The sequence below is a fragment of the Capricornis sumatraensis genome, chromosome X (genome assembly GCF_032405125.1).
Source record: "Capricornis sumatraensis isolate serow.1 chromosome X, serow.2, whole genome shotgun sequence".
Classification (NCBI taxonomy): Eukaryota; Metazoa; Chordata; class Mammalia; order Artiodactyla; family Bovidae; genus Capricornis; species Capricornis sumatraensis.
Genome location: NC_091092.1, coordinates 121,933,677 through 121,943,913, shown reverse-complemented (window position 1 = coordinate 121,943,913; position 10,237 = coordinate 121,933,677).

The following is a 10,237-nucleotide window of genomic DNA, read 5'->3' as shown; positions in this document are numbered from 1 at the left end:
TAAAGAAAACCTCACAGATTATAAAGAGTGCCTCCCTATCCCATTCCTGTCTTTTCTTTCCCAGAAATAACCACTGTCCTACTACGTATGTACCAGAAACAATATTAAGTACTGCTTTGTTTGTTTTAACTTTACATATATGGTATCGTACTGTGTTGATCATTTTATATATATTTTTTCACTTTGCAAAGTGTTTTTTGAGATTTTTTCCATGCTTGTATGTGAATCTAGTTTAGCGATTCTCAGAGTGCTCCAGGAATTCCCAGGGATCCTTGAGATTCTTCCAGCCTCATTCTTTTGTGCACTGCACAAGTACTGTACAAAGGCGCCACGAAACATGATGTCATGATAGATGGAACACAGACGCAGTTATGGGAATCCAGCTGTCCTCTATTAAGCCTGTCTTTGAAGAGATTTGCCGAAATGTAAAACAGTGCTACTCTTTTCACAATTTTTTTGTTTTGAAAAATAGTTACTTAAAAATCAGTGTTCATGTTTACATACAGTGGGTTGATTTTCTATCAACTAATAAATCTTTTTAAGATGTCTCGGATTTAATTTCTAACATAAACATGTCTAGGTAGAACCCACATAAACAAAAACTCTTTGAGGTCTTCAATTTTTGAGAGTATAAAGAGGTCCTGAGTCCAAGAAATTTGAAAACCACTGATATACTTCATTCATTTTACTTATATTTTAATGTGTATATATACTGTGGTTTATTTATCTGTTCTTAGGGAGGAGCCATTAGGTTGTTAGCAGTTTTCTGCAATTTCAAACAATGTGGCCCTGAGCATCCTAATAGGGGGTTCTTCTCTCTCGAGACTGTGGAAGTCGAGCGGCTACATTCAAGAGTCAGCACATTTGTCAATTTTATTGGGAACTGTCGAATTGTGCTCCATTTGACATCCCCACCAACTGTGTATGAGCCTCTATTTCTCCAGACCACTGCCAAAAGATTAGACTTTGCAGTTTTCTCCAGTCTTTTGGGTAAAAATGGTATCTCATTGCTGTTTTCATTTTGCATTTGTTAGAGTACTCATGTTGTTGAACTTTTTTTCCCCATGTATTTACTGGCTGTATGAGTTTTCTGTGACTTACTTGTGCCTAACCTTGGTCCATTTTTTATTGGATTGTTGCCTTTTCCTCATTGGTTTATGGTTATTTATATTCTGAATATTAATGATGTGTAGTTTTACACACCGAAAATACCATTTTCTAGTCTGTGGCTAATCTTTTAATTTTTGTGCAATGTTTTTTGTGTAGGACTTCTTAATGTGAAAGTAGTCAGTTTTCTCCTCTTTTTTTAAATACATGTCTTATGTTATATCAGCAAGAAATTCTTCCCTTGCGCCAAGGTCATAAAGGATATTGTACTTTTTTCATATTTAGGTCATTAATTCATCTGGAATTTTTTCTCTATTGTGTGATGTAGGGATCTAATCTTATCTTTTTAAATAAGTGTTCTTTTTCAGAGTTTTAAAGCTGTTTTCCTTCCTTTATTTTCAGGTCAGTTTGTTGGTTTGTATGAAAAACTGTTGGATTTTTATTGTATTTGCATCAAATTTACAGAATAATATATAGATAAATATAGATAAATGCTAAATAGGGGAGCTGAGATTTGAGTCTTGGGTGTATTCTACTGCTTTTCATAAAGCTCTTGCACAGCTTTTATTAGATTTTTTGCTAGAAAAAATTTGTATAATTTTTGTTATTGTGAATATCTTTTAGATGTTGTTTCTAGTTATTGCTGATATATAGAGAGTACTATGGACTTAATGTATTGATAGTGTAACCTTGTTGAACTTGCATATTACTATATTTCATAGATTCTGAAGTACATTCCCCCTCTCCATTATATCTTACATCTCTCCCCCTCAGAGAGTCATATAGATCTTCAGTTGATAGTGTCCTGTAATCATGGTTGTCCTCCAATCATGGTTGTCCATGTCTTGATGTTATCGTCTTTATATGCACGTACTTGGTCAGGACTCTTCATTTTGTCATCACTTAAATGAGTATGTGGATTGTTGTTTTGTAATTTCTTGCTCAGCAATACAACTGAAGGCAGAAGGAATTGTGAAGTGAGTGTCTTACCAGAAAGAAAATCCCATAGATAATAATGGAACATTTATGAAATGCTGTATCACCAATACTCTTATTGGTAGAGGACAGTATTGTTAGGAAAAATTGAAGAGCTTTAAGTAGAAGAGCAGTAGTAGAACCCTGAATGTGAAGTTTTAGGAGTACCCCTCTTATCAATTTCTTTTGCTTCTATTTTTTCTTCTGTATATGCACAGGCTATGATGGAAATACCTCTAAATCAGTCTAAAAGAATTGTCTTGATAAGTCTAAAATGAAATTTCTAGATGTTAAAGTGTAGTATCAGTTTAATTGACAGTGTATTTTCCTTAGTTGTAGGTAGAACAAGGATGCATCTTAAAACAGGTGGTATTTTTGGATTCAGTGAAATGTGGGAGTTTATAATTTGTTTGTATTTTCTAAATACATAAGTGTATGTGAATAAAGATGTTTTATTTCTTCTTTTGATTCCTTTTTGCCTCTTTGTTTTTTGTTTTCTTTTTCTTCTACTTCATTGACTAATGCCTCCAGCACAGACTTGTATGAAAACATCGATAACAGGCATTATTGTCTAGGTACTTTAATGTTTAATGGAATGCTTCTAATATTTTATCATTAAAAATGATATTTTGGTGGGGTGTTTTTTTTTTTGAAGGGGGTATGTATTGAGTATTTCTTTTTGAAACAAGTTGTGTTTAATAGAGATGATCTGTTTCTGGAAAGTTAGAATTCATCTGTGAAGTTGTCTTTGCCTGGTGCCTTTTTTTTTTCTGAATTGTTTTTTGATTAATAGTTTTTTTTATGGTGATAGGTCTTTTGGCTTTTCTTGAGTTTTCTTTATACAAAATAAATTATTATAGAAAGATATGACATTTCAAATATATTGGTATAAAATACAGTCTTCTCTAATGACTTTAAAATGTCTAATTTCATTGATTTCCTTTTTTTGATGAGTACTGCCAATAACTTCCCTATATTAAGGCTTTTAAAATAGTTCTTTTTTATTGATCCTTTTTGTTTCTGCTCATATGATTAATATTTCTATCTTATTTGCATTTATTCTGACATTTTAAAAGTTTAATTTGAAGTTTAGCTCATTAGTTTTTTATCTCTACTGTTAAATGCCTTTAAAACTATAACATTCTGAACTGTAACTGGATAGTGAATTTGATATGAATTGATTTTTTGTTATTTATATCTAAATGTATTGTGATTTTTATAATTTTCCAATTGCCCATTGAATTACTGAGACTTTCAAATTTATGGGATTTTTTTTTTGGGGGGGTGTTATTATCTCTGTGACATTTCTGATTTTACTACTTTATAGTTGAGGGACGTTGATTAATACACAAAAATAAATTGTATTTCTCTATACCAACAACAAACAATTTGAAAATCAGATTTAAAAGTCAGTACAGTTGATTGATTGTTTCATATTTTTGTTTTAAAAGCCAGTAGTACAATTTATAATAAGATCACAAAACATTCAATACCTTGAAATAAACTCAGCACAACTTACTAAGACCTTTAGTTAAAAAGCATTACTGAGAGGAAATGAAAGACGAGCTAATAAATGTAGAGAGACACAGTGTTCATGGATCATGAGTGTCCATATTATAAATATGTCAATTTTGACATACAGATTCAATGAAGTCCCAATCAAAACCCCAACAGGTTTTTTTTTTTTTGATAGACCATATCAGATTTATATGGAAATGCAAAGGGCCTGGAATAGCAAAGCCAGTCTTGAAAAAAAATGTTGGAAAACTTACACTACCATATAGCAAAGCTTATTATAAAGTTATAATGATTAATGTAGTGGGTGCAAGGCTGAATTGGTCAGTGGAACAGAATAGTCTGAAAGTAGACCTATATATATGAGGTCAGTTGATTTACAACAAAAGTGTGTCGGGATTTTAATTGAATGTAGTAATCAAAGAAAATTAATATTACTGATCCGGTATATTGAAGAGCAAGATTGACTTTTCTTCGTATTTGTATTTTTTTTAAAAAAATCCTACTTAGTAGAGTTTTCAGTTATTACTATTGGTGGTATTTTACATTTTTAACTATGGCATAAAAAAGCTTTTGTCTTAAAAAAGAAAAACCTTTGCCTTCAAGTATATTAATTTTGTATCAGCACACTTTTATGAATTCACTCTGAAATTAAGATTTTAGTTGATTCTCTTGAATTTCCTCAGTAAGTCATATGTAAATAAATATAGTTTCTTTCAAATAATAATTATATCTTGCATTTCATTATCTTACTGCTTTGGCTATCAGTTCCCATAATCTTAAATAGTAATAGTGGGCATCCTTGTCTTAAGTTTGACTTGAGAAGAAATACTTCTAGTGTTTCACCTGAGTTTTAATACATTTCTTTTTGTTATAAAGTGATACTGATACCAGTCTCCTATCTAAAAATACATATTGTAACATGAACTAGTTTTTGATTTGCATGTACTTGTGTGTTTTTTAAAACAACTTTATTGAGAGAAAGCTGTTAAAAAATACACCCTTCAAAACTGTACACTTCAGTGAATTTTTTTTGTAGATTGAGTTGTTCTCCTATCACCAGTAATTTTAGAACATTTTTATCACCTCAGAAAGCCTGTACCCAGTTAGCAAACAGTTTCTACCCCCTGCCCCTGCCAGTCTACTTTTTGTCTGTATGGATTTGCCTTTTCTTCCCATTTCATGTTAGTGGAATCCTGTTATCTTCCCGTTCTTCCTTTTTCTCTTCACCACCTCCTCCTTCATAGTAAGAACACTTAACATATGATCTACCCTTTTAGGAAATTTTAAGTGTACACTACAGTATTGTTAGCTATAGATACTATGCCATATAGAGGATTTGCAGAACTCTCTGTCCTTTACCATTCTCTCTCCAACATCTCCATTTAACCCCGGGGAACCACCATTCTACTCTGTGCTTCTCTGAGTCTGACTGATGGGATTTTGAGACTGAATACTATCCCACTGTATTTATATATTACATTTTCTTTATCCATTCATCTGTCAGTGGACATTTAGGTACTAATATTTTGGCAACTCTTAATCTGAACATGAATAGGGGCTTTGGAAAAATAAGATTTTAGGAAGATTTGTCATTTTTAGGTCTAATTTTTTTTCCTGTTTAAAAGCTTTTTAAAGAAAATTTTTTTAATCGAAGTATAGTTAATAGGCAGTGTTGTGTTAGTTTTAGGACAAAATTTTAATAGATTTTGAAAGTTTGAACTCTGAGACTTTAACCAAAAAACCTTGAAGTGACTGATTGGCGCAAATGGTTTTATGGAAAAAGCTAATCTGTAACAACTTGGCATTAAATTTTTGAGCAAAATGTACAGAATTCCGACAGGACAAGGAAGGAGGGGCTCTGACATTTACAACAGGAAGCATTTTTTTTCCTCTTAACACAGAGGGTGGCAAGGTTGTTTAAAATATTCCGTTAGTGGAATTTGAATTAAATCTTTTAGCTTAATATTACTTATATATATCTTTACTTATTTTTTGAGTGTTTGATCTGTCAGGTGTTGATAAAAGTTGTAGCTTTTTACTACTATTGATTTTTTTGGTTCCATTTCTATCTCATAGTTGGTTTTTTTCTTTTTTTTTCCTTTTACATGTTTCCATGCTGTTTTATTTGACACATACAAATTAATAATGACTTCAAGATAGACTAGAGAACACACATTTATTTTTTACTTTCTTTTGAAATCACATTGAGGAAGAAGTATACAGATTCAAAGAAAAAAGAAAACTTGAGGGATATGCCACTTGTAGTCTAGAATATGATGAATTTCTGGTTGCATAAAGCAATTGGGAATCAATCAATGACAAAGCCCTAGAGAGCTTAGCTTAATAAACATGTATCCCTATTTGAAAAACTGGAAGGACCATCCCCAAATTGTCATTTTGTGTTATCCCCAGTGTCAGAAGTGGGGACATCCTAGGAGAAAGAGCAAGCCATGGGCACAACCAGATAATTAAAGTTATGGAAAGCCAAGCATTTACTTATCAGTATAGATGTCTCTAGTGGTTGTCCTCCTGAGCTAATGCCAGAAATTTGGCTTTCTGAATTGCAAATTCATCCATAGGAAATTCCAATGTGAGTATTGTGGGGAGAAAGCTAAGGACAGTGCTTTAGGTAGCTTATAGCTATCCAGAGGATATTGGACCTCTAGTACCTGTGCTTAGGGATACTCATCCACCATAAAGGAAAGCCTGGCTAATTACATGGTTCCTTTCTCTTCCTTGGCCTTTTTCTAGACAGGACTCCTTTGGTCAGAACTTGGGTTCATTGCTAGGCAACCAGGGATTCTCGCTTGGGCTAAGAAAACAGAATACAGCCCAGCTATCAGAATGTAACTCTAGTCTAGACCCTCATCCACAAATATATGTGGAGAACTGGTAAGAACAATGCTTTTGAGGAATACCATCAGTCTGAAAGAGAGGCACCAAATTCAACTCACTGAATAATGAAACAGCAGAGGAGACAGTTTAATATAGAGTACAGAATAAATCCTCAGAGATATTTGAGAAGATGCAGTATCCACTGAAAAAGGCTACTGTGAAAAAGAAAACTAAGTTTATTTTGAAATTATAACTTTTTTAAAAGGCTTTTTGGCCATGCTACTTGGCATGCTGAATATTAGTTCCCTGACCAGGAATCGAACTCATGCCTCCTGCATTGAAAGCACAGAGTCCTAGCCTCTGGACCGCCAGAGAAGTCCCAAAACATGATATTTTAAGTAAAAATCAGTGGATGGGGTGAAGATCAAATAGCTAGTTTAGAAGAAAGGGTTTAAGGATTCTGAGGATGTAATAGAAAAGGATAGAAAATACAGGAGAAAAGGTTAAAGCAATGTGAAAGCTAGATTTAGGAGTTCTAACATTCTATAATAGAAATTCTAGTAAGAATGAACAGAGACAATGGAAGAAAGTGTAGAAACAGAAGAAAATTTCTTCAATTCAAAAAGGGCTCAAACTTTTAATTGGAAGATTGCCACTGGGTTCTGGAGTAAGCCCACCAGAGCTTGTGGTGAAAATAAAGGGAACATGATGAATTTAAGAGTGACTGGCTGTGAGACAAATTAAAGGGCTGAATTGGTGAGAGAAGTGAAATAGCATTCCAGATTTGAAAGTTAGATACCTGAAGAAATGATGACTACATATCCCACATTGAAGAATTTTGGGGAAAATTGGTAAAGAAATGTAGCTTAAGAGAGAACATGTTAGGCTTTAAATATAAATTTTAAGCAGTTTCATTTTCTTTTTAAGAAAAATTCTGTTACAGACAGGTCTGCTTTTGTTTGGGTTTCCTGTGACTTGAGCAGTTTCATTTAACATGTGTAATACAGTTTGAGTCTCTGAGCATGTCTTAGGGAGAGGAACTAGAGTTACATCATGAAATTAAGAGGCACTGAGTTTTGGAAGACCAGAAGCAGACAAGTGGTTCTTGTATGCTTATGACAACAAGCAGAGGGAATACATAAGCACCCTGTTAATCTGCCTGAGAGGAAGATTGTGAAAGTGTCTAGGTATCAAGAGACATAAAACAAATAAATTATATTCTTTATCCGTAATTTAAGACAGATAAAATGCCACTGCTATACTTATTAACTTGGCATGGTATTTTTATTGCTTTATTTTAAAGGATGGAAGAAAGTTATTTGAATTTCCTGAGTTTAACTCAAGCCATTATTTCTCTTAAAATGGTACGTTTTTCTGCTGTGAATTTTTCCATAGCATTTTTAAGATCATGCATCCAAGGAAGGGAATATTTTACTGAGCTTAAGGGACAGTGGGGTCCTGGAATTATTTTGAGGGCATTTGATAGACTAAAACTATGTGTTCACCCAAATTGTTGGGCTCTTGGTTCTCTGAACCATTCTGCTGATTTGTCTTCAGATTCAGCTGGTCCCTGGACATGGTTCTTGCAGCAAAGGTAGGGGCACTTTCAGTTACATCATCAGTGTGTGCCCCCTACCACCCCGACTTTGTCACAATCCATAGAAGTGTCCTGAGTAGTCCCATTCTAAGAACTTTGGTTTCAGTCTGATGATCAGAGAGGTTTCTAACCCAGAGGGGTTACAAAGTACAGTAACCTCTGCCTGGAAGTTCAAAACATGTTTTTTTCCTGATTTGAGTTTTTATAATGACAAAATAGAAGGAAAAATAACCAGGCAAAACTGTTGAACAGTTACTGCTTACCTGAGTCAAAATAAGGTGAGTGGACGGACACCCTCCATTTGGACCAGAGTATCTGAGGAAATGGATATGATGTGAAATGTTGGGAATAATAGCAAATAAGTCTAATGTGGTAACTTGGGTTAATATTTTAGAGCACCCTGAGTTTTGGGGAACTGCTGGAGCTTTCTGAGCAGGGAGTGCCTTGAACAAAACAGTACTTCTGAAAATTAGTCTGCCCACAGATGGCAGGAATGCCCTGGCAGTTGGCACCAGCCCTGACTTGTAGGTTCCTGGTCATTTGTTGTGGGAGTGGCAGAAAGCGAAAGACCAGTTGAGAGGCTATTTTTGTCCCTTGGGGATCAGGACATATGAAACCGAGAGTGAATGGTGACACTAGGAATAAAAAGGGACAGATTCCAGGGAACCTGTGGAGAAGGAAGGGACACAGTCTGACAACCTGGTGGAATATAAGCAGGGAAGAAGGAAAAGGCCTTAGTGGTCATATCGGGAGGAGAAAGCAGGATTTTCTCCTGACGAAAATCCTCAGCAGACAGCCTGGTGGAAGTGTTAGGAACTACCCTGAGTATTGGATTTGGGGAATTATCTTTGTGTAAATCGTAATTGAAACTCTGGAATAAAGAGAAAGAAGAGAATAGGGCTAAGTGTCCTATCCTGGGCAGGACTGAAGTAAGGGGAGAGGGCCAGCAGAGTAGACAGAAGCTGGGAAGATAGGGAGGGACGAGAGTATCACTTAAACTGAGGAAGGAGAGAATGTCAGTCAAGGGGATTAGCTGTCAAACTCTTTCATAGAAAAGCTGAGAAAAGGAGTTACTGTGCAGGTGGAAAATTCTTAGAGCCGATGGGTTTGGGTTTATTACCTTCCAAATTGGCTTAATTTCATGCTTTAAGACTATGTCATTGTGCTTAGAAAATTAGCTTACATTTATAATTTTGTAGTTACATTTTTAAAAGGCAAGAATGGACTATGGCCAGAGGTGATTTTGTTGGGGAGAGAGCAGTGACAATTTATTCAGAGCATTTATGTTTTACATTTTTTATAGTTGAAATATTTTTGTTTTTGGTCCATTTAATTTGAACAACTTCAGATAAATAACATGAAACATTCACTTTGCTGAAAATGGATAGACTACGTCTCAGAATTGACAAGCTGAAAATCTGTTTATTAATGTTAATTGAGTTTCTCATGGATATTTCATTAAGGATTATATATGTGTATGTAAATGCAAGTTTAGCATCTGAAAATAATCATAAATAATTTACAGCAAGCAAGTACAGTCGGAAAAAGGATAAAATGCTGTAGAAGTTCAGAGGAGGGGGGATATTATTTTCATCTTTTTCTTTTTTGGGTGTGGGGAAGGGGGTTTGGGGGAAGAACAGATGACAGGGGAAAGATGTTCCGGGTAGAAGAAATTCTGAGCCAAGTATAGAATTTGGATCTTATGTGGACATTGAGCATTTTTGTTTGGTTGAAGTGTGTGAATGTGGTGTTCGGGGATGTTGCTTGAAGGAAAGAGACTTAGCGAAGATAATGAGAAAAAGATAATTTGCAGCTGGAACTTAGAAGATGGCAGGCGTTTCAACTTTATTTGAAGGAAACAGGGAGCCATTAAACATTTTTTGAGCAGAGGCCTGATATCACCTAGCTGATGCTTTTAAAAAAATGACTCTTGTTTCTGTTATTTGAAATTTTAGCAAGCATCATGCGGCACTTTTATCATCAGCAAAAGATGATAAAAGTAAAAGAAAGATGTGTTTAATACTACCATTTAGGTTGGATTAGAAAGTGAGAAAGTAGAGATAAGGAAACCAGTGAGGGAGGAAGTTTATTTAATACTTGTAACATGAGTAAGCCCTAATCCCTGATGTCTGCTCTTTTGAAGCAGTGATTAGTATTAAGTAGTATATTATTTGATTGGTTAATTTTTTTGTTGTAAATTTTTGG